This window comes from Coptis chinensis, chromosome 2 (assembly GCF_015680905.1).
Source record: "Coptis chinensis isolate HL-2020 chromosome 2, ASM1568090v1, whole genome shotgun sequence".
Lineage (NCBI taxonomy): Eukaryota > Viridiplantae > Streptophyta > Magnoliopsida > Ranunculales > Ranunculaceae > Coptis > Coptis chinensis.
In genome coordinates, this window is record NC_141457.1 from 51,340,486 (window position 1) to 51,364,194 (window position 23,709).

Genomic DNA, 23,709 nt, shown 5'->3' on the forward strand with positions numbered 1-23,709 from the left:
CGTACGAGCATCAGAGCTATAGAAAGGTTTGCTTGTTTGAGTTGGGAAAATAAATGAGTTGTCTTGGGGGAGGTTGCACATTACTTGAAAAAGCGTGGAGGAGAGAAGATCAACCGGAAGAAGGTGGAGCAAAAGAAAAGGGATCGCAAGCTCGTGTTTGATATCTTTGATTATAGCTTGGATACTGGGATGGAGAGAGAGAATCAAAGGAGAGCACCTGTTTCTGGAGTGAGAACGGTTGGAGGAGTTGCTGATAATTGTTCTACTTCTAGATTACCTGAGGGGGTGACAGTGACCAGGCTGGTCGTGTTGGTGGGAGTGCTGGGGGAGGTGGTGATGCTCCTGCACCCTTCTGGAGGCCTCAGCTGAAGAGGCGTTCTGAGGTGGTTGAGCCTGAGGGGGTGAAGAGGACCCGAGCTGAGTCCGAGGAACGACCTGGTATGGTGGAAGGTCGTACTTCTTCAGGTCGGGCTCCTTTAAAGAGAATTAATCTGAAGGAGTTGGTTATTGATGTGGGGGTAGCTGATGCCCGGGGAAAAAAAAAGGCTAGTGAGACTGAGCCAGCTGTCCAGAAGTGCAAGGGGTCGGGGAGTGCGGCCCCAGGTGACAAGGCTGCTGAGTCTGACATCCTCACTAATAGGAAAAAGCACATAGATAGCTTTTCTTTAATAACTTTTGTAAAAAAGCGCTATAAAAAAATTAAGATTGCATGTGTAAGTGTTACGCTATCATTTTTATTGAATGGTTCCCGGGTCAATTGCGTTTCTTTCCTACAAACGCAATCCTTTTTTTTTACACGTGGGAAGGCCGGGACATTAAGTTGGAACACGTATACAAAACCAACGAAGATATATATAATAACAACTCAAAAAAAGAAATAAATCTCTTGTAGAAACATAAACAAAGGAGGAGGTTTGTAGACCTAGCCGCCAAGGTCGTTTTCTGCTACACGAATGGTAAGTATCTTTGTCTCCCTCTTCTCTGTTCCAGCCTAATTTCGTTTTCTTCTTTGTTTTCCCTTTCATTTCTCTTTTTATTTCTTCTTGTATAAGTTGGTTCGGATTTCTAATCAAATCAGAGTCTGTACAAGCTCAAGGTATGCCTCAATCTCCAAAAAACTTAGATTTACTGTCAGATATAATCTCTTTCATGACCAATTATAGGTTCTGATTATTGGAGGAAGAGAACCCATTAATTTTTTTTTTGGTAATTAACCCATTCATTCACTTTGAAGTTTAACTAATTTTTTTTTTCGAAATTTAAGTGCATTCAGGCTTATGTTGGAAGTGGTGGAATTATTTGAGAAAATAATCTATGTAAGGAGAACAAGGTGTGTGGTGACTCTAGTTTTCAATCAATTCAACTTGTTGAAACCACTGGAATTCCATTTATGATAAAAGCTTTGACCTTGCATATCCAGTTAACTGTTAGTTTTGTAGCTTTTCCACCAAGGGTTTTTGTTGGGCATTCTATATATAAAGGAAAAACAGCTTTAATTATTGAACCCAAAGCTCTTGAGTTCTCTTCTTTGGATGTAAGTTTGTGGTACTTCTAGTATTATTACATGATTGGATTTGTTTGGAATGGTTTATTTTTGTATGATGTGTGAATGGTTCATTATGGGTGCAGTCGGGTGCGTTAAGTTGTCGAAAGAGGGATTAGTGTCTTTTCAGTTTGCTCCTGCTTCTGGGGTCAGGCAATATGTGATGTGAGGACACATGATGATTGCAGAAGCTTCAACAATGGATGAACATCAGTATGATTGGAACAGAAAATAGGTAAGCTTTGTTTATGTTGAATGCCACACACTCACACGTATTTTATGTGGATCTACTTTGGTGCATATCTTTTCCCCTAATGTTTGTAAGATTTTTCACCATATATTTTCCATTTTCGATTATAGGTGATTTTGTCTACAATGTTGCTTCTCAGTCACCAACTAAACATTTTGTTATACATGCACGGAAGGCATTGCTCAATGGCATAAGTCCCGCTGCAAATCGAAAAGTTCCTCCCTTGAAGTAAGTATATCTGTTGTCCCGTTTGTCAATTAAGCTTCCAACTTTTAAAAGAAATGAAATGTCTGACTATATAGGGATAGGGATATAGTTAACAAAAGGAGTACAAATAGTATATTGGGGCATCCAAGGATATCTCCCCTGCATGCAAGAGTATTAGGGACTTAAGGAGATTAACTATTTTCTTACAGATTATTTTACTATTAATAAATACCATCTGCCATGTTTAGTGAATGAGTAAATCTAGAGCCAAGAGATTGCAACCTGGGATACTGGTTTAGGTTTTACTCTATTGACAATTGACACAGCCTATCATTTGGATGCACTGATACGAGTACTACTTTGGCCTACAGTGATATTATATTTAATATGTTTGGATTACAATCCTCTTCCATTTCAAGCAATCATAGTTTATCTTAACTTGTTTTTGTTAATGAGGAACTTGTGAAGATTGTTTGTGCGTATCATCTTGCATGCATATTTCACAACTTAGTAATAGCGATTGTATTGTTTTTACCCTAATAATAGTAGCTATTTATCTCAAGCTATTGAATAGTTATATGGTGTATGAAGTGCTTTGTTATATACTTGTTTATGCTTGAGTGAATTTCTTCTAGTTAATGATGCTTGGCTTAGATGCTTTGTTATATGCTCGCTTTAGCTCCATGATGTCAGAGTTTAGATGCTTGGATTGAACCCATCATTTTCTTGATTCCTTATTTTGTTCAACTTTATTCCATACAATTACATTGATGGAAGGGGTTTTTTGCTTAGCTCGATACCTCTTATCTCTTTTTTTTTCATTGGTTGAGACTTGAGAGTATCTCTTTCTTTTGTTTAACTGGATCTAGCTGGTATCTGTGCTTTCTTTGTGTAGGTCAATGCAGCAAGAAGACAAGGAGCTCACGGGGTGATGGTTGGACTAGCAGCTTACAGTAAGTATGAAACTTCATGATATGCTTGCAACAAATTAATCTGGAGTTGAAACTGTTACTACGCATCTATTTAAATTATCGTACATCATACCATACAAATGGCAGTAAATCAAACTCTCTGATTGAAAAATTAGAAGTTAACTTTTTATAATCTTTAACATGTATTCCCACTAGGCCACTAAGTCTTGTTTTTACAAGTATCAATTGCCCAATCAAGATTACCGCAGCCAAATCCTAATTTTTATTGTTTATACCCTTCTAGCTAAAATGCAAGTTTGAGTATGTACTGATGCTTAAATTGACCAAGGGAAGGATAAATTTAAGGGGTCTTGATTGGCTTGGCGCCTTGGCCTAGAATGATATCAATGGGTATATAATGCAACAATGATTACTTCCAACCCTGTGCAATTACATGTATGACTATCTGCCACATTCAACACCATGTCACCATGTATTCCATCACAGTCAAAGTGGCAATAGTAGATGGCAGTCAGTAGCATCACATCTGCTGTTTTGCTGTAACAATTTTGCTGTAATTGTTTTCCTTCTTGTTTCACATAATGAGTTTTATAGAAAAGGCAGGGGAGTTGTTGCAGATATATACATGTAGGCATGTTAAACTTATAGTTTTATTAGAAGATTTGGTTTTCGAAGGTTTTAATCAAGAGTTTGTTTAGTTATCAAAGGTTAAATCTGTTCTTGGTTTTGAAGGTTTGGACGGTGTCAAAGAGTCAATTTTTTTTTTATGTATAGATTTGTCTATAAATGAGTATTTTAAGTGTGTATTGAAAGCTTGGATAATAAAGATTATTGTTTTGTGTAAGGATAATATTTTCTTTAAATGCTTTTAGGTATATTATTTCTCTGTGTTGTATTTTTTTTTTTTTTTTTTTAATCCTATATATATTATAATATGGTGATGGTCGTGTATTGTCTTGAGTTTGCTTTGCTCATTAGGTTTAAGGTGTGTTTGTTTGTAGAGAACTTTTTCCTGGTAAACCCACCATTTTTTTTATTGAAGAATCTTCATATGGTAGAAAGCTTAGAAGGAATATCACCACCTTTAAGAGCTTTCATGAAGAATTCCCCCATAAAAATTCTTTCATGGCCTCTGATAAAAACTTTTAATTTAACGTTTATTGGTTTTCTTGATTAAGTCCGAGGTCCACAGTCCGAAGACCAAAGTCCAAAGTCCAAAGTCCGTTTAGTCGTTCATTTTAGTCAAGTTACCTTACTCACGTAGGTTTGGTATGATAGGTCGAGTAAGGGATCGTCCAAACCTTAGGGCTCGGAAAGGTTCACAACTGGAATTACAACTTTTGGTGAGTAGGATTTTAGGTTTTTTAGTTGGTTTTAATTAAATTAACGGTAATACAAATAATGTAAATTACTACGGTGATTTATATGTAGGTAAACAAAGATAGAGAAACAGGGAGAGAGTTAGTCATACTCATTCAAGAATCATTTTTCAACAGTTTATATTATCACTACATCTCTAATTCGTCTCGTGTTTGGAGACGACGTCGAGTATTGATCCCTAGCGCATGCCCACATTTCTAAGCCGCATCGCACTAGCATAAGGAATTGAACTAATATTTCATCTCTGGAATATCATTTCAGCTCCTGGCTCGATTCCACATCAGCTGGACAAATTGGAGAGCTGTCTGACACCATAGAGTCGCGACGACATTTTAGGTTAGCGCCGCGACGAAGCTGATTCGAACATCGGCCTCCAAATTTGTACAGTCTTAGTCATTTTGGGACCGGATGTCTAATCTATGCCTAATTCCTAAGTAGTGATTCTAGAATATTAAAGAGTCAATCCGGTTCTCACACGAAGCGGCATAACCACTCCCCTCCGGGGGATTAGCTCATGGTCATTGAAGGAATAATAAAACTTCTTTGTATACATTAAATAAATAAATGCGGGGACGAGAATTAAACTAGATAAGAAATGACTATTATTAAGGATAAAATGAGTTCACGATTTTAAGGCTGCTTTGGAATGAAAATGACCGAGTTTAAGTCTTTGGAATGAAAAACTCTGACGTTAAAGTAAAACTAATGTATAGCTAAAGCATAGAATGCTGAAGGAGAATATCTGAAGACCCCCCTTACATATATATAGGTTGATGTCTCGTGAAGGATTAATTGGCTTTTGTTTGTTTGCTAATTGAAACGTTCAAAACTTTGAAAATCAAAGTTTTGTCTTTACCTATTTGTATTGTCTTTTACCTTATTAAGGTTTCGTCCTTTAGCCAATTTCAATTCAAACCACCTGCTTTGAATTGGTACGTGTCTTCTCCCATTACAAGGTAGTACTAAATTGTGACCATCACTTGCCACCTGCATATGCTGACTCGTCATGCCTTTTGGGCCTACAGAGTGGGTCCACTTAGTATGTCCAGTGGCGGCGCCGATTTTGGCGTTTTTACAACTTTCTGTCTTTGCGTAGAGTTTGTCGCCACGGTCGCTCTCTGGCAGGTTCACTAGCCAACGTCGGCACCAATTTATCGGATGTGAGCCGTTAAGTTTGTTGCTTCTTTATATGTGGACCCGATTACGACCGGTTTTGTTCTTTTGGAAACTTGACTCTAGTCAAGCTTTGTTGGGCTTCACCGGGTTGAGTGGGAAACTTCAAATATTCGGTATTCTCGCATGCCGATGAATGTTTTATCATTATAGTCATTTTAAATCACGGAACCTGTAAAAGTAATGCGAAAATATAATTATTACATGATTATTAAACACATAATCGACCAAAATGCTATGTCTCCGGGGTTTAATATTACGGTTTGGGTACTTATCACACCACCCCAAACGAAGATTTTGCTTGTCCTCAAGCAAAGAGGAGACATTAAAATGATAAGTGGTAAAAATGTGTTGTCCTAAGCTAAATCTCATTTCCGCAGTGTAGTTGCATTGACCAGTATGCAACAAGGCCTTGAACCACTAGGAATTCCCTAGTGGGCCGAGTTATAACCTCGTGAGAGTTTTCGAGAAGATACTCACAAACTTCGTTTATACTACAACGACTTCGATAACAAAGGCTTGTTTCCTTAATTAATCTCGGTATCTAGACATCTCACTAGCGGAAACAAGGATTTAATTCTTTTCGAATTTCAAGTTAATATACATACAATAATCAAAACATCTACGTATGAGCATGCATCACGGTGATCTTATAATGAAATGTCTGGCGGGGGCGTTTCGGATCCTTTGGATAGCGTTCTTAAATAGGTTCTCACAGGTATGTGTCGAAACACAATTTCTCGATCTCTTATTTTTTCACTCAAGTTTTGCTATCTCCAGTGTGCAGTGGGCACACGTTTCCTCACATACTCAATGACAGTCAGAGGAGCCGAGGTTGAGAAGTCACAACTACTACTTATTATCACACTATCCTACTCCTAATTGAGCTAGATGTCTTTATTAGGTGTTATGGGGATTAGGAGGTAGTGTAGAAGAAACTGGAATGGAAAATTCAAAAATGATAAGTATGAGAGAATAAGGTCTTCGAGATATTTATACTAGAGAATCCTAATTTTTTTTCTAGTTTCTAACATGGGTTTCCATACTTGGATTTTTCAAGCTTTTGTATTCCCTTTTGATTTTATTTTTGGGGGGAATTCTAACCTTAATATTTCTTTTGATTTTTGGAAACATATTCCTATTTTTTTTTTTTTCTTTTCTTAAAGCAAAAAGCCCGATTTTGATTTGTGACAAGGTTTTTCTCTTCATTTTTCTGCACTTCATCCTATTTCTCATACTCATCATCTAGGTAGGCTTATTTATTTGTGGTTAATAGATGGGTAATGATTTTTTTGGTGAAGTACAAAGGATTAATGAAAGGTTCAGTGGAGCGATTAGCGGTAAATTTTTTTTACAGGTGTGAATTTTTGGCTATATCGATCCAAAGAAGGCCTAAATTCTTTAGGATTTGGGTAGTGATCAAGTAAGTAGGCGTGTGAACTTCTCTATTCGGAAGAACTACTCCTCGTATCATTACTCATATATCACACATTTTGAGGCTTTTGGTTAGATTCTTACGGGATATGGAAACTAAGTTGTCTAACCGTGGGTCCCGAAACTTCTTCTTCATGTACATTTAATGATAGTCAGTGCATGAATGCTCATGAAAAGATGTAAAAACTATTGGATATGTATTAAATTAATTTTCTAAGAACAAGTCCTAATTCTGATGCTAGGGTGAGATTTCTAAATATTTTTCATCATAGAAAGGGAAACGAGAATTTGTCACTAAATACGTTTATTTAGACATCAAGTAAACTATATACAACTATGCATGCCTAATTTTTGCGAAAGGTTCTCACCACCCCCAAACAGTCGGACACTGTGTCCTCAAAGTGTTAAGAGGAAGAAAGAGTATACCTGAGAAGCTTTGAGCAAAAATATAGCTGACATCTTCCACAGAAATTTATTGTAACACTATATATTATACATCATAAAAATAGAAGCACACTGTTAGAGTAGCACACTGTTAGGTTATTTATTTATTTCACATCAAAATGTAAAACAAATATGTACATGCATCAACTCACATTGCCCCAACCTTGAACTGGGGGATAGTCCATCCGTGCCTCGTCCCTGTAGAAATGTCATTCCTTTGCATCACGCCAATCTATCATAGCTTTCGAGACTTCGCTCCACTTCCTCTTCTTTGCATTGTCTAGATGAGCTATCATTTTATCATCATTAGGGAAAGAACGAACTTTCTTTAGATACCTTGCAGGGCGTCGCCATGTCCGAAATCGCAAAGAACAAATTATCTTGTTTGTTGGACACATAGAGTCGACCTTTACCCAGTCCTGAAAGGTGGCATAAAATCGTGGGAGTATGCGTCCTCACTATCCCATCTTTATGTGGCGGGGGTGATATAGTCTTTGCCGAAAAGACCGAGCCCTCTTAAGATTCTCAATTACTAGGTCTGTAATGTCAAAGGCGGTATGTTGTTGGGCCAAGGCATGGAATGTCTTACAAGCTGACTTTGAAGCAGTGGAAAAATGCCAATCCCCCATGATGTTCAGATGAATAAATAACATGGCAGTTTCAACATTCATGGTCATACTGGCTAGTGGAATAGTGAAGTCTGGCCATCGGCCAGCTTCGGCACGTTCACTGACGTGGGCAATGCCATCGCCATACCGGGCAGCAAAATCTTCCCTAGAATAGTCATTAAAGTCATTCTCTATCATGTATTGAATGGGGAGGTATGGCTGAAGAGGAGGAAGGTCTAGAGCCATAGCAACAGTTGGCTCGTAAAAAGAGTGTCGGGTGTTACCAATACGGATTGTAAATCCATTCAAAGGGAAACCCTATATAGCAGGTAGATCTTCCATGTGATTATAAAAATAAGTTGCCAAACCTGGGGAATATGTTTGCTTCGGGTGTAGAATAAGGGAGTTCCAACCAACTCGTGTGATGAAATCTCTGAAGAGATGTCCATACGCAGGAGAATTCAGCAACGAATGGAAGGATTGTTCTGGAATCATCTTTGGAGCTTCCATTGTAGAAAATGTGTGAAAAAAAATGTGACCTGTTTAGACAAGGATAAACAAATATTAGAGTATGATGAGAATAATTAAGTAAAAACAAATTACCATAAGAAAATTTCACTATAATTAAAAACTAAAAAGAAAATGACAAAGAATATAAAATTGCAAAATTTAAATGGTGTCATGGGCCCAAAACGCGGCCGATCCTTTTGTGGGAGGGATCCATTTATAAGATTTTCTATGCCGTTAATCCGCATTGTGACACATTGCAACATTTAAACTTTACGTGCGGTAAAATCTCAAGCGTGGTTCTCCATTATGAGAGTGTGATTTGCCAAGAACTGGTTGTGGTACGTGCAAGAATTGTGCTTGTTCCTCTTAGTTTATTGTCCGCAGTCCTAAAATTCAAGAAGGCAATGATGATAATGTTACGACGTTTGAATAATGTCATCGATCCTTGTTGAATTAAACGAAGGCCTTCCATGGGATTAAATCGTTGCATAATGCATTTTCGGTGAAGTTGTTGTCGGTGGAACAATCTTAAATCCGTTTTCTGCACCAACATGGTTCTTTGCAACGTCGGGGTTCCAGAATCCGTTCCTACATACTGAGTGAATGGTAAGAGTGTTAGCTGTTCGAAGAGGTGTATGAGGAGAAGTACTAGAAAAACCCTAACGTATCATGATAAGTGTCACAATGGTTGGTAAAGGAGCTGCCTTTTTCCTGACACGTACGATCGCGTTCTAGAGAAACTTAATAATGCAAAAATCATTGCAGTTACTCTATAAGACCCAGAGTAGATGGAGGAGAGGTTTGGTTATTTCGGAAGTCTTAGACATGCTGAGCACATTATGAGCTACCCATTGGATCACAAATAATTGGTTTTTTTTGCAAAGATCGCTGATAAACAATACGGTTTTTCCGGTTATATTCGCCGTGAAGGATAGTTGCAAACATCAGATGCCTGATATTGTCGAAAGGTGAATCCTGAAGGTGTACTCCTTGGTTTGTAATAGGAATTTGAAGTACCTCAGAGATGATTTCCATAGTCAATTCACACTCGCATCCGTTAGCACGGACAAAGAATTGCCCGTTTTGGAAATAACCGCTTTTATAGAACAACAAGACTAATTACCTGGAATAAAATGCATGCTTATGATGTAAAAGAGGGTACCATCCTCGACGTAATATTTCTGTGTCAAAAAAGGGATGAAAAAGACCATTTTGGAAATTTTCCATAAAATTTTGCTCGGGCACAAAACTTCAAGTGAGGGCCATTAAAGATGGAGTGGTGAATAAAAAAAAAAATTGGAAAAAAAAAAAGGGAAGTTAGATTTTTGAAGTGTCTATCCTTGTTATAAATAGGCACCAATCCGAAAATGTAAAAGATACGGATCGAGGTGTCACAGGGTAGTTAGACCACGTGTATCTTCTAAGATATGCGCAAAACTGGATGTAGTGTGGATGAGAAGAATGGGGCATGTGACAAGGAGTGCCCCTTTTATTTTATTTTATTTATTTTATTTTTTTTTAACTAGATAGCGTAAGTTGAAGGACAAGGAAAATGTAGATATACTATCATAATAAGATGTAAGAACGTACAACAGTATGGAAACACAACATAATGATACGGGGAATGAAATACAAACCTAAATATTAGATAGAACTATATGCCACATTAACAACATTACTATAATGAAACAAACAAGCATGAAGACTAGAGTAGCATATTTAATTTGTCGCTGCTCGATCAAATTTTTCTAGTGCATCCATGAAGCTTGAAATTTGGAGCGGACTAAAAACTATTTTTAAGAATAAGAAGTGTAGAGGGAAGAATATGAAATGAGTGAATGTGGAGGAAGTGTCGAACTTATTTATAGAAAGAAAATTGCCGTTTTCTGACCGTTTTTAGATGCGATTTCATGACCATTTTCTAACCGTTTTTTTGTGCGTTTTCATGACCGTTTTCTGACCGTTTAATAAAACGTTAGTTTACGGTAAAGTTTGCTGTTAAGTGTGACATTTAAAATATATATGTATATATATTTATATATATCTATATAAATTATTATTACTAATATTATTATATATGTTCCTACCTATATAATATAATATTAGAAATAACTAATATATCCAGGCAGAAATTTTTAGGAAATAACCTACTATTAAGCTGGAAATGCAAACACGTAAATCAAATATCTGACCTAAATATTATACAAGACTGGAAAAATAAACTAGCTACTGATGATCCTCAGGAGCTGCAGAAGAATCCTCGGGGGCTGCAGAAGAAGAACCAGGAGTCCTGCGACGTCGTGCAGTATGAGCTCCCATGGAGGCTAACTGCTCCTGGATATCACCCAGAGTATCCATCACCTAAGCCTGAAACTGATGCTGGTTTGCCATGAACATTCGCTAGAACTGGTTCTGGCGAGTAAGCATATGGTCCTGAAATGCAATCATGGAAGCTCTCATTTCCTGCTGGAATTCGCCCATGTTGTCTGTCATCGACTCGTGGCGAGTGGTCATATCTGTCCTTAACTTTCCCAAGGTACGTTTCATCGATACCTGGCGAGTGTACATGTCTCTCAAACCACTGTTCACAGCACGTAAGGCATCTATGGGTTGGGTCATCTTACTCATGGCAGTCTCATCAAAGTAAGGTGGGTGAGATAAGCCTACGCTAGCGTGCTCGGCAGCCCTAGGTGTTATGGGTTCCCAAGGGTCCAGTATGCATTTCTTGAAGACAAGCATATTCTCATATTGTGGTATAGGGAGTAGCGGGGTGGCGGACAGAAAACCCAAGGTAATCATAACTTGCGTTACCAGAACAGCAAGAGGGGATAATCTAAGAGTGGCATGTGTAATAATATCAAAAAGAAAGGTAATGATGCAAAAGTTACCCTTTCGCTCCTGGAGGATCCAGAGAAGGTGGAGGAAGGTCTTGTTGATGTCTGAGGGCTTCGAGGTGCCAATGACGTTCATTCCCAGCCATTGAGTCACAGCCAACTGGTTCCGTCACACCGAGTGTTGATATGCGCATTTTCCGTCTATATTGTACTCTCCCTCGATTAGCGTGTCAAGCATTAGGTCGTAAGTCCGTGGGTACACGAACTGCTGTAAGTCAGCATGTGGTCGACCAGAGGAATGCCCGTGATCCCGGAGAGCAAAACAGGTGTGACTTCGTGGCGCACACCCTCGACGGTAACCCAAAAATGGTCGCCATTAAAGCTCCCATTGTCGTACAATTTCATCACCAAATCCTTGGAATAAAGCCCTCCATTAGCATATAACAAGTACTCCCATCCTCTAGAGTGAATTTCATTATCAAAGAATGGAGCAAACATCCCGTTTTCAAATAAATTTCCAAAAATTTTCTCCACACAAATACGCCTGTTACCGGCCATCACTGGTCTTAGGGAGAGGCTGGCTATTGATTAATGATGAAGGGGAGAAATGGGACTTGCTGACGGAAGGGAATTGTGGTCGGAGTTGTAAGAGTCTCGCGCGATACCTGGATTTAGCGTGGGCCTGTCTCGTGCGAGACTTAAACGAGAGGGGGCAAGATCTGGAATTTAGGGAAGAAGAAATGAGTGATGGTGACGCGTGTGGTCGGGTTTAAAGGGCCCGAGATTTCGATATTTTGGTTGGGCCAAAAAATTTCCCAAGCCCAAATCAAGCATAAAGGCCGATTTAAGCCTAAAAAAATCTAAACGCTTACCTACGACTCGTTTGGACTCCGAATTGAATGAATGAGATATCGAAATGATCGGCACGAAAAATGCTATCCAATTATATGAGTCATTCTCAAAGGTCACAAGAGTTTTTGAAAAGGAGGGTGTTTTATTTATAAACAAAGATTTTATTTATATACAAAGGAGATATACGTGAAGAACACTGGATGTCCAGAAGAGTCACCATCTAAATTCATAGACAACTGTCATGTCGGCTCTGGAGCGAACCCAATCCAGCCAGACTGTGGCTTTACCTCTATGTATTATGGGGTTAGGGGCAGGACGGTACCATCCTGGACCGTGTGCGATACGGTCTAATAAAATTGCCCTTATTACATATGGCTATCCTCAAACCGCCCCAAGGGGAACTCAAAGTAACCAATTCTAGGGTTGGTCTGGTGGAATCCATTGCCCGTTTGTGTTCCAAGTATGCGACATCCGAGGTTAGACACGAATCTCATGTGCAAAACTTAATGCAAAGGGAAAAGGCAACAATATAAACATATCTACAAGGTGAGTCTTTTAACGTCAAATCCTCAAGACGAATCGAGTCTTTTAACGTCAGATTCTCAAGACGAATCGAGTCTTTTAACGTCAGATTCTCAAGACGAATCCCAACCTATGGGAGAAACGGGCGCGCTTAATTTAGATTATCCTACGCAGCTGGTGTCAGACAAAAGTATACCTTAAACTGGCTAGTATCGGATAGGAAGTCAAGGCCTAGACAGAAGGGTGTTTGACAATGCATACACCAGCCCATCCTTCGTGCACGTCGTTTACGAGCAAAAGTACTATGACCATTCCATATTCGTGATGAGTGATGAGTGAGACTTACACCAAATGATTAGTTGAAGTTCGCGAGGTAGAGAGTAGAAAAGGGAAGAGAAGGAAGGAGGTGAAATTTTAGGTACCCATCATTTACCAAAAAGCACGTTTGCTCGTGTTGCAGAAGACATTTATACTCAGTTCTGAAATAGAGTTTTCGTGGACTAAAGTTCCAGCGCTTGCAACCAAACACTTCAAAGAAATATGGAGATCATAAGATAGAAGATGGCCCGGCTACCAAAATGGCATACCCTCTAAAGAAACAAGATTGAGTACGCCAAACGAAACATCCAGTCTGTGTAGACCGGATCTTGAAGAAGAGTCTGTTCAACATCTGGTGAGCGTAATTCATGGTAATGTTTTAGGCGTTGTCCATTGACTTGAAATTCGCTGTTATCTTGTGGATTAAGCAAAGAGATTGCCCCATATTGTTTCACAGCTGACACAATGAAAGGACCAGACCGTCGTGTTTTCAATTTACCAGGAAAAATGTGTAATCTGGAGTTGTACAGTAAAACTTTTTGGCCAATTTTAAAATCCTTACACAAAATGTGTTTGTCGTGCACTCTTTTCATATTAGCTTTGTAAGATTTCGAGAGATCATAAGCATCACTCCGAATCTCCTCAAGCTTATTTAATTGCAGTTTCCGCTTCTCGCCTGCCTCGATGATATTGTAATTGAGGCTTTTGATGGCCCAAAGGGCACGATGCTCAAGTTCAACTCGCAGATGACAAGGTTTTCCAAAAACAATGCGGTAAGGAGACATCCCTATAGGTGTCTTAAATGTTGTTCGGTATGCCCACAAGGCATCCGATAAGCGGAGAGACCAGTCCTTTCTTGATGGGTTGACAATTTTCTCCAGAATAGACTTTACCTCTCTGTTGGAGACTTCCACTTGGCCACTCGTTTGTGGGTGATATGGAGTAGCAACCTTGTGAGTAACTCCATATTTCTTCATTAAAAACCCAAAACTTTTATTACCAAAATGTGTACCCCCATCACTGATGATAGCTTTGGGGACACCAAAATGAGAAAAAATGTTTTCTTTAACAAATTTCACGATAGTCTTATAGTCATTTGAGCGACATGCGAGTGCCTCAATCCATTTGGACACATAATCTACAGCGACTAAAATGTATAGAAAACCTTGAGAAATAGGGAAAGGTCCCATAAAATCAATGCCTCAAACATCAAAAATTTCTACAATCAAGATATGATTGAGGGGCATCATATTTCATTTTGTAATTCGACCTAGGTGTTGACAATGAATGGAAGCTATGCAATGTTCGTGTGCATCGCAAAAAAGGGTAGGCCAGTAAAAACCACATTGTAATACCTTGGCCGCAATTTTCTTTCCACTTAAATGACCTCCGCAAGATTGTTCATGGCAAAAGGATAATACATCGGTGTGCTCCCAGTCAGGAATGCAGCGACGAATGAGTTGGTCCGAACAATACTTAAAGAGGTAGGGGTCATCCCAAAAATAATATTTCACAGTGGATAATAACTTTTTATGATCAGGATGTGACCAAGAGGAAGGAACTTCCTCAGTAACTAGGTAGTTAACGATATCCGCGTACCATATAGATGAGAAAATAGAGTACAAATATTCGTTTGGGAAGGAATCACAAATGACTTCAGAATCACTATCAATGTCACCAACCAGCCTTGATAAATGGTCAGCCACGACATTTTCGGTTCCTTTCTTAGCTTTGATTTCCAGGGTGAATTCTTGCAAGAGAAGGATCCAGCGGAACAATCATTGTTTTGCGTCCTTTTTCGCGAGTAAGTACCGAAGTGTGGCATGGTCAGTATATACGATGATGGATGTTCCAACTAGATAAAGGTAAAACTTATCCAAGGCATAGACAACAGCTATGAACTCTTTCTCAATTGTTGTGTAATTACGTTGAGCGTCATTAAGAGTTTTACTAGCATAGTAAATGACAATGGGTTTGTTATCACGTCTTTGGCCTAGTACGGCGCCAATAGCAAAGTCGCTAGAGTCACATATTAGTTCAAATAGTTGAGACCAATCAGGGGGTTGAATGATAGGAGCGGTAGTCAGAGCGGTTTTTCGAGTATCAAAAGCTTGTTTGCAATTGAAATTGAAGTCGAATACTGCATCCTTAAGCAGGAGATTGGTTAAAGGTCGAGCAACTTTAGAAAAATCCTGAATGAATCTCCTGTAAAACCCAGCGTGGCCTAAAAAGGCACGGATATCCCGAACTGTACGTGGGAAAGGTAGCGAAACAATTTTAACAATTTTAGCTTTATCAACCTCTATCCCGTCTTTCGAAACAATATGACCTAGAACAAGTCCTTTGGTAACCATGAAATGACACTTCTCCCAATTGAGTACCAGATTTTTCTCTTCGCAACGCGTTAATACTTTAGAAATGTTGGATAGGCAGTCGTCAAAGGAATTTCCGTAGATGGAAAAATCGTCCATGAAGACTTCCATATAACGTTCCACCATATCACTGAAAATGTGAAGCATGCAGCGTTGGAAGGTGCCTGGGGCATTACAAAGACCAAAAGGCATTCGTCTGTATGCAAAGGTTCCAAAGGGACACGTGAAAGTTGTCTTTTCTTGATCGGCGGGATCGATGACAATTTGGAAGTATCCGAAATAACCATCAATAAAACAGTAGTAAGCATGACCGGCTAAACGTTCTAGCATCTGGTCAATGAATGGGAGAGGGAAGTGATCTCTCGTGTTCGGCATTAAGTTTGCGATAGTCAATGCAAATTCTCCATTTTAATGGAATGCGAGTGGAGATGCACTCACCATTTTCATTTTGTACAACTTGAATGCCGGACTTTTTGGGAACAACGTGGACAGGACTAACCCAATCGCTATCAGAGATATGGTACATGATACCTGCATCAAGTAAACGTAAAACTTCCTCTCTCACCATTTCCTTCATGGCGGGATTAAGGCGGCGTTGTGGTTCTCACGATGTCCTTGTGCCGTCATCGAGATGTATGCGATGCGTGCATATGCTAGGATCTATTCCCTTGATATCATCTAAGGACCATCCGATAGCGGAGCGGTGTTCACGAATGACATGAATCAAACGTGCCTCTTCGTCGGTAGTCAAGTGAGCAGAAATTATTATAGGGTGACTACCATCGAGATTGAGATGCACGTACTTCAAATAAGAGGGTAGAGGTTTTAAATCCGGAGTTGGAGGATTAGGGATCAAGGATTCGCGAGGGATCATCTCTTCAATGGAAAAGAGCGAATCCGGTTCTTCTGAATCAGTTTGCAACGCAGCAGTAGGGTCAAATAGTGGTACCGACTTTAATAATGCGTGGACATTCTTTATGTACGAGTCATCGTCAAACTCAGGATTATCAAAATAAAGAAATTGGTGTATCTCGTCTAGGGGAAAAGAGTTTGTGAAATAATCATGTTCCAAACTATCAACCAAACTAATCTCTCCCTCCATTATAGGATCGGGAAATTGTTTCATTAATTTGAATACGTTGAGTTCGACAGAAAGGTTCCCGAAAGATAATGTCATTGAACCGTCCCGACAATTTATGAGAGCGTTAGCAGTTGCAAGAAAAGAACGTCCCAAGATGATAGGAATGGAGTCACATGCCACTTCAGTATCTAGAATGACAAAATCAACTGGGTAGTAAAAATCTTGGACCTTGACTATGACGTTCTCTACTATGCCCTTTGGGTACTTGGTGGAGCGATCCGCGAGTTGCAGAGTCATATTAGTAGGTTTTAATTCATGAAGACCTAACTGCTTAAATAAGTAGTAGGGAAGTAGGTTAACACTGGCACCTAGGTCTAAAAGTGCGGTAGCGGTATACTTGTCGCCCAACGTGTATGGTACAGTTGGTCAACCTGGGTCCTTGTACTTGACCACACCATTGGTAGTGGTGATCGAGGGAAACTACTCAGTGACGAACGCTTGTTGAGGAACATTCGTACGTCGTTTGGTGGTGCACATGTCCTTCAAAAACTTGGCATGCTTGGGTAAATGCTTAAGCACATCTAGGAAAGGTAAGTTTATGGTCAAATTTTTGAAGGTTTCACGGATCTCAGCGAAATGTTCGTCACGTTTGTTCTTTACCAAATGGGCAGGGAACGGAGCTTTTGGGCAGAATCGCGCATAAGGATTAGTGGCGTCTTTCCCTAGGGACGTGGGTGTAGAATTGGAAGGCACAACTTCGTCCGTTATAGGTTGCGAGGTAGTAGTTGGAAGGACGTCAGCTGTGGTTTCCGTCAATTCCTCGTCTGGCATACGTATTTTATTGTCGATAGTTCGGCCAGAACGAAGAGTGGTAATGGCATTTACCTCACCCTGGCTTGGATTACTAGATCCTATTGCATTGTTGAGTTCAAAGGCAGTGTTTGTAGGCTTAGGGTTTGGATTTGCTTGGCCAGGGAACACGCCCTTTTGACTTTTATCCTGAGCTAACAGCTGAAGAGACTGTTGGATAGAAGTTAGGATTTGATTCTGTTGATTCATGTATGTTAGAAAAGTTTCAGCTGTGTTATCGGTTGTGGATTGTACCAGCGGAGCAGCAGGAACTAGTTCACGGTTATTATTTATGGGTTGATTTTGGTAGCCATATCCTTGATTAGCGGGAACAAGGTTGCGGTTGTTTTGGTACCCTATATTTGCATTGTTGGGAAAATTATTTTGCCCTTGCTGGAATTGCGGAGGATTTCCTTGACGATAGGAATTGTAGTTCGCGGGTGGTCGTAGAGGAACGTTGTTGACACCCGGAGGAGCTTGTTGTTGGGCAGGGCAGGGGGTGTCCAAGCTAAATTCGGATGTTGTCGCCAAGGTGCATTAGGGATGTTGAAAGCACAAGCCTCTTCAAAAGGTTGGGGTGGGCACTCGTGTACCAAAGGACAATATGAATCGGCGTGCTCAAGACTTCAGCAAAGAGGACATGGGGAAGCGTTGGCAGCCATGACCTGTTTGGGTTTTTGATCATTTACTTGTACCGAAATAGTATCGACCTTTTTGTTTAGGGACTCGATTAGATTTTTTAATTTCGGATCAGATTTGACCTCGAACATAGACGTAACCTTGGTAGGAGTGTCTTTAGAAGATCTGGAAGAATCAGTGTTTCCCCAATGTGTGCTTCGTGAAGCCTGTTTCTCAAGAAAAGTGTATGCTTCAGTAGCGCCCTTGTCTATGAAACAACCGCCGTTCATGATATCTAATGTTTCCTTTTGATGGTCATTGAGACCATTAAAGAATGAACGGACTAATACAGTGGTGTCGAGTTGATGATGGGGACATTCGAGAAGCGGTCGATAAAATCTGCTCCATGCTTCGAAAAGGATTTAAAGTCTTTGGCGAAAAATTGAATCTTTTGAAGCATTTCTGTAGTTTTCTTAAAGTATAGAATTTTATCATGAATGCTTGTATGCGAGTTTGGCCCATGTGTCAATCGATTAGCGGCTTGTGCGGAGAGCCAAACCGAAGCTTTATCGGCTAAGGTGAAGGGAAACAACCTAAGCAAGACTTGTTCGTTGGTAACAGTCGGATGGCGGAAAGTGGTGACTACTTGTTGCATCCGAGGAAGGTGATTGTACGGTTTTTCATGGTCTAGACCATGGTAAACAGGTAACAAACCGAAAATGTTTGGCGGAATTCGAAAATCACCTACAATAGCATCGAGTTTAATGCAAGAAGCAGGTCCTTCTTGTAAGGCAGTATAGAAATCCGAAAGGGGTCCCTCGACTGTGGAATTTTCCTGGGCCATAATTAAGGGAGATGACGGCAACGGAGATGTTTGACAAGGTTGGTTTACGAAGGAGGAACTATGTCTAGGAGATAGCAGTTGTTTATTGTATTTTCGACGACGATATGTAAGTTCTAATTCCTTATGTTTACCAGACCGTAGTCTCATACAAATATAAATTTTAATTTAAAGCTCATAAGGAACAAATTATGACTGGAGGTTTTAGAATTAAGGAAAGAGGGAGGTGAAGCACGTCTTCTTGAGCTGTTGCTAACTTGAGCAGGTAAGCTAGGATAACGTGTGAATATTCCGCCCTTGGATCACCTGAGAGAATTGAGGGAGGTTGTTCGTGCTAGCACGTTCCTTAATTAGGCAACCTCAATTTTTTTCAAGTTTCCTACACACTGATGGAATAGGATGATGATTTATGATGGTGTATTATGCGGGGTGTTATTAAGATAATTAAGATGAAATTTTAATTATTAGGATTTTTTTATTTTTTTATTCTTTTTTTTTATTTTTTTAGTTTACGTAATTAATGTATTATGGAGATGTGATTACGAAATATGCAATTAAAAACGATAGATGCCAAAATATAAACTAATTAACATATACTAGTTTACACAGAAAGTCTACACATGCAAATCTATATTACTTATACGTGAAACTATATGTGAGTTATATGTGAGCTAGGGGAATGTCGAGAACGAACTCATACAAATGAATACCGCGTACGTGAATTGATGTAACATACACATACAAAAATATTCTAAGCAGGTGGTTTGAAACTACCTATACATCCAAATATATTCGAATCATATTAATCGTGTTAACGTGAAGATGTAATGACACATTTATATGCAAAGAGTTCTTATGTCAACACACAAACATGCAAGGTAAAACAGGTTATAGTAACAACCAAATAATATCATCGACAAAGTTTGAGGAGTTTAAGAATTTGAAACCTGGCGTCCCGCGATTCTTCGTACACGATCGAACTAACTCCCGAGCTCGTGAACTTACTGGATAAACTGGACAAGAGAGTCCAAAAGAGTACTGAAAAGGAAATTGGCCTATACGTGATGTGTTCCAGTTATTACATTAAGTCCAGAGTCCTTCGGCGTGCAGCAGCGCCATTTGATAAAAACTTTTAATTGAATGTTTATTGGTTTTCTTGATTAAGTCTGAGGTCCACAGTCCAAAGTCCGAAGACCAAAGTCCAAAGTCCAAAGTCCAAAGTCCGTTTAGTCGTTCGTTTTAGTCAAGTTACCTTACTCACGTGGGTTTGGTATGATAGGTCGAGTAAGGGATCGTCCAAACCTTAGGGCTCGAAAAGGTTCACAACTGAAATTACAACTTTTGGTGAGTAGGATTTTAGGTTTTTTAGTTGGTTTTAATTAAATTAACGGTAATACAAATAATGTAAATTGCTACGATGATTTATATGTAGGTAAACAAAGATAGAGAAATAGGGAGAGAGTTAGTCATACTCATGCAAGAATCATTTTTCAACAGTTTATATTATCACTACATCTCTAATTCGTCTCGTGTTTGGAGACGACGTCTATCCATAGCGCATGCCCACATCTCTGAGCCGCATCGCACTAGCATAAGGAATTGAACTAATATTTCATCTTTGGAATATTATTTCAGCTCCTGGCTCGAATCCACATCAATTTGGACAAATTGGAGAGTATGTCGACACCATAAAAAGTCGCCTTGAGACATTTTAGATTAAGCGCCGCGAGGCTGATACGGAGAGAGCATCGGCACTCCAAATTGGTACAGTCTCAGTCATTTTGGGACCGGATGTCTAATCTATGCCTAATTCCTAAGTAGTGATTCTAGAATATTAAAGAGTCAATCCGGATTCTTACCTGGCAAAGATAACCCTCCCACGAGGATTAGCTCATGGTCATTGAAGGAATAATAAAACTTGTTGTATACATTAAGTAAATAAATGCAGGACATGAATTAAACTAGATAAGAAATGAATGTTATTAAGGGTAAAATGACCTACAGTATTTAAGCTGCTGGAATGAAAATGACAGAGTTTAAGTGCTGGAATGAAACTACAAACGTTAAAGTAAAACTAATGTATAGTTAAAGCATAGAATGCTGAAGGAGAATATCTGAAGACCCCCCTTTCATATATATAGGCTGATGTCTCGTGAAGGATTAATTGGCTTTTGTTTGTTTGCTAATTGAAACGTTCAAAACTTTGAAAAGTTTTGTCTTTACCTATTTGTATTGTCTTTTACCTTATTAAGGTTTTGTCCTTTAGCCAATTTCAATTCAAACCACCTACTTTGAATTGGTACGTGTCTTCTCCCATTGCAAGGTAGCACTAAATTGTGACCATCACTTGCCACTTGCATATGCTGACTCGTCATGTCTTTTGGGCCCGCATAGTGGGTCCACTTAGTATGTCCAATTAAGTCTTGGATTTTGGCGTTTTACAACTTTACGTCTTTCGTAGAGTTTGTCACCACTGGTAAGCTCTGGCGGTTCACTAGCCAACGTCGGCACCCGATTTATCGGATGTGAGCCGGAAATTTGTTGCTTCTTTATATGTGGACCGGATTACGCCTGGGTTTTGTTCTTTTGGAAACTTTAGCTCTAGTCAACCTTTGTTGGGCTTCACTGGGGTTGAGTGGGAAACTTCAAATATCCCAGTATTCTTGTACTTCGATGCATGTTTTATCATTATATTCATTTTAAATGCGGAAACCTGCAAAAGTACGAAAAATATAATTATTACATGATTATTAAACACATAATCGACCAAAATGCTATGTCTCTCGGGGTTTAATATTACAGTTTTGGGTGCTTATCAGCCTCCCTATGTAAATGATCACATTAAAATTGATGAAGGTGGTAAGAATTCCCTTGGATGCTCCTGATTGCCAGCACAGTTTTTTCTTTTCCTTGAAAGAATGACAATGATGTTCCAACTGTTTTGAAAGAATGACATTGATACTGAATTTTATTAGAATATTCAACGTTACATGTGTGCTTTTATACTTTTTCCCTGTTCTGTAGTCATTTTACCAACTAGAAGTGGGTTGTGATGTAGGAATTTACTGTAGACACATCGATAAAATGTCCCGAAGAAGTTGTCATGAGGCAGCATATGCAGAAAGACTAATATGAGCTTCTACAATGGTTGCATCCTAGAGAGAGCCGGGTGCTGGTTCTACGATTTGGTTTGTGGGATGATCAATGCAAGTCTCTCCAGGAGATTGCAAAGATTTTTAAATGTACCAAAGAGTGGATAAGGAAGATAGAGAAATCTGCTTTGACAAAGTTAAGGAGAGAAGAAGTGCAGAGGAACTTGAGTTAGTACATAAACTTACAACTTTAATAGTAATCAAGAAGGTCCCAAAAGAATTGGTGATTTTCGTATCCTCTTTTTGACTTAAAGTGAGTTCCAGCAGTTGAAAAATAGAAGACAAATATAACGTTCTTTGGAATGATCAAGCTTGAATGGTTTTCTGAATGACTTTCTCATGCCAAGGCTTTCTTATAGATTCTTGTTTATGCTGGGAGAAAGTTTTACGTTATTCTGTTTGAGCACTTGCTAATTGTACCAAATATGAACTTCAACCCAGCAAATCTTCTCGAGTGTAATTTCAAATCTGTGTCTCTTTGAAACCTTGGCCAGCAGACTCTGCGGCAAATAGTCTAATGCTATTAGAGACCCAACAGTCCACGCATCAATATCTTTTTGCTTACATGACTACCACATTGGTATCTTTTGCTTAGTTATATATTTTTTTTTCTTTTGAATTTTTCAAGGTTTGTTTGGCACTTGGGTTTTTTAGTTTAATAATGACTTGCTTGTTCGAGTCCTGCACCTGCTTCGGGATCTGCTTGTTGATTGTAGGTACTCTTGATGCAGACATAGGCAAGCACAAATTGAATGTTGACTCGAGTCAGGCCTTAACCCATTCTGATCCAGGAAAAAGCTGCTAAACTTCAGCAAAAGTAACTACCGATTATCCTTCAGTAGTATATGTCATAACTGAATCTCTTGCTGCCTTTCACCGAATTCACTCCCAAAAGACAAGTGACTACGAACAAACATTGTACAATAGTTGATTTGATATTTGTTGTATTGTCTTGATAGTGTACTTGAATTGACAATCTTAATATATCTTTGTAGGGTGAAAGTCAAAATGTTGTGACTGAGCAAGTGATACAGTCAATTATTGCTCCAATTACTTCACTTTCGCAAGTATTTTTTTTAGAATTCTAAAGCAAAGTACTGTAAATCTTGATTAGTGGACTAACCAATGGTTCTGTTTTTAGAACATACCACCCATGGTAGCCTCCCATAGGGCAGCAGATTTAAGCAACGGACACTGAATTTGCTGCCTTCTCTAATTGCTTATTGCTTTTTGTCGGTAGTAGAAATCAGGTCTGACTCGAAATTTACTTTCGGTACATTCCCATGTGCCTTTAGAGAAAGGGTATTGATGTTCAATGTTTTCACAATCACCTTTACATACACAACACCTAGAAGCTAGATGTGCATGCTATTTTCTTGTTCAAATCTTTTTGGGTAGCTGGCACTTGCGGTACAAGCTCCAACTTCCATGTTTTTCCTCATTTAAGACTTCTGCAAATGAGCATATGGATTTGGAACTGCAAGTTGTATCATATACAAAGCTTGACTTGGTTGCCATATATTCTAACTATTAGTATTGGTCTGGTGATCCCGAAGGTTAGTTATTTGGTCTTCTGGATTCTTCTTTCAACTTTTATTTTTTATATATTTTTTTTTTTTGATAAAAACTTCATAGATATATTTATATTAAAACCTGCATAATAGCATCCGGAGAATACATATAAAAGTTCGTTGGTCCATATGATCTAGCCCGGTCGGTAAACTCATTGACCAAGAATTACCAGATTCTGAAAGTGGTTCTAAAACAAAAAGCGAAAAAAGAACTTAAA

At 39.0% G+C, this 23,709-nt stretch overlaps 1 long non-coding RNA gene across 11 annotated transcripts; it reads left to right on the forward strand.

Moving 5' to 3' along the window:
- The first annotated feature begins 865 nt into the window (after positions 1-865).
- On the forward strand, positions 866-23,054 carry LOC147516451 (uncharacterized). Of its 11 annotated transcripts, none has more exons than XR_015213669.1 (7): positions 867-956; positions 1,053-1,096; positions 1,265-1,534; positions 1,630-1,778; positions 1,904-2,021; positions 2,896-2,953; positions 21,827-22,541. It is a non-coding gene; the product is annotated as an uncharacterized LOC147516451 (long non-coding RNA). The 11 variants fall into 11 exon arrangements; XR_015213673.1 differs by having other exon boundaries at positions 890-956; positions 1,274-1,534; XR_015213670.1 differs by having other exon boundaries at positions 866-1,330; positions 1,421-1,534.
- Positions 23,055-23,709: the final 655 nt, after the last annotated feature.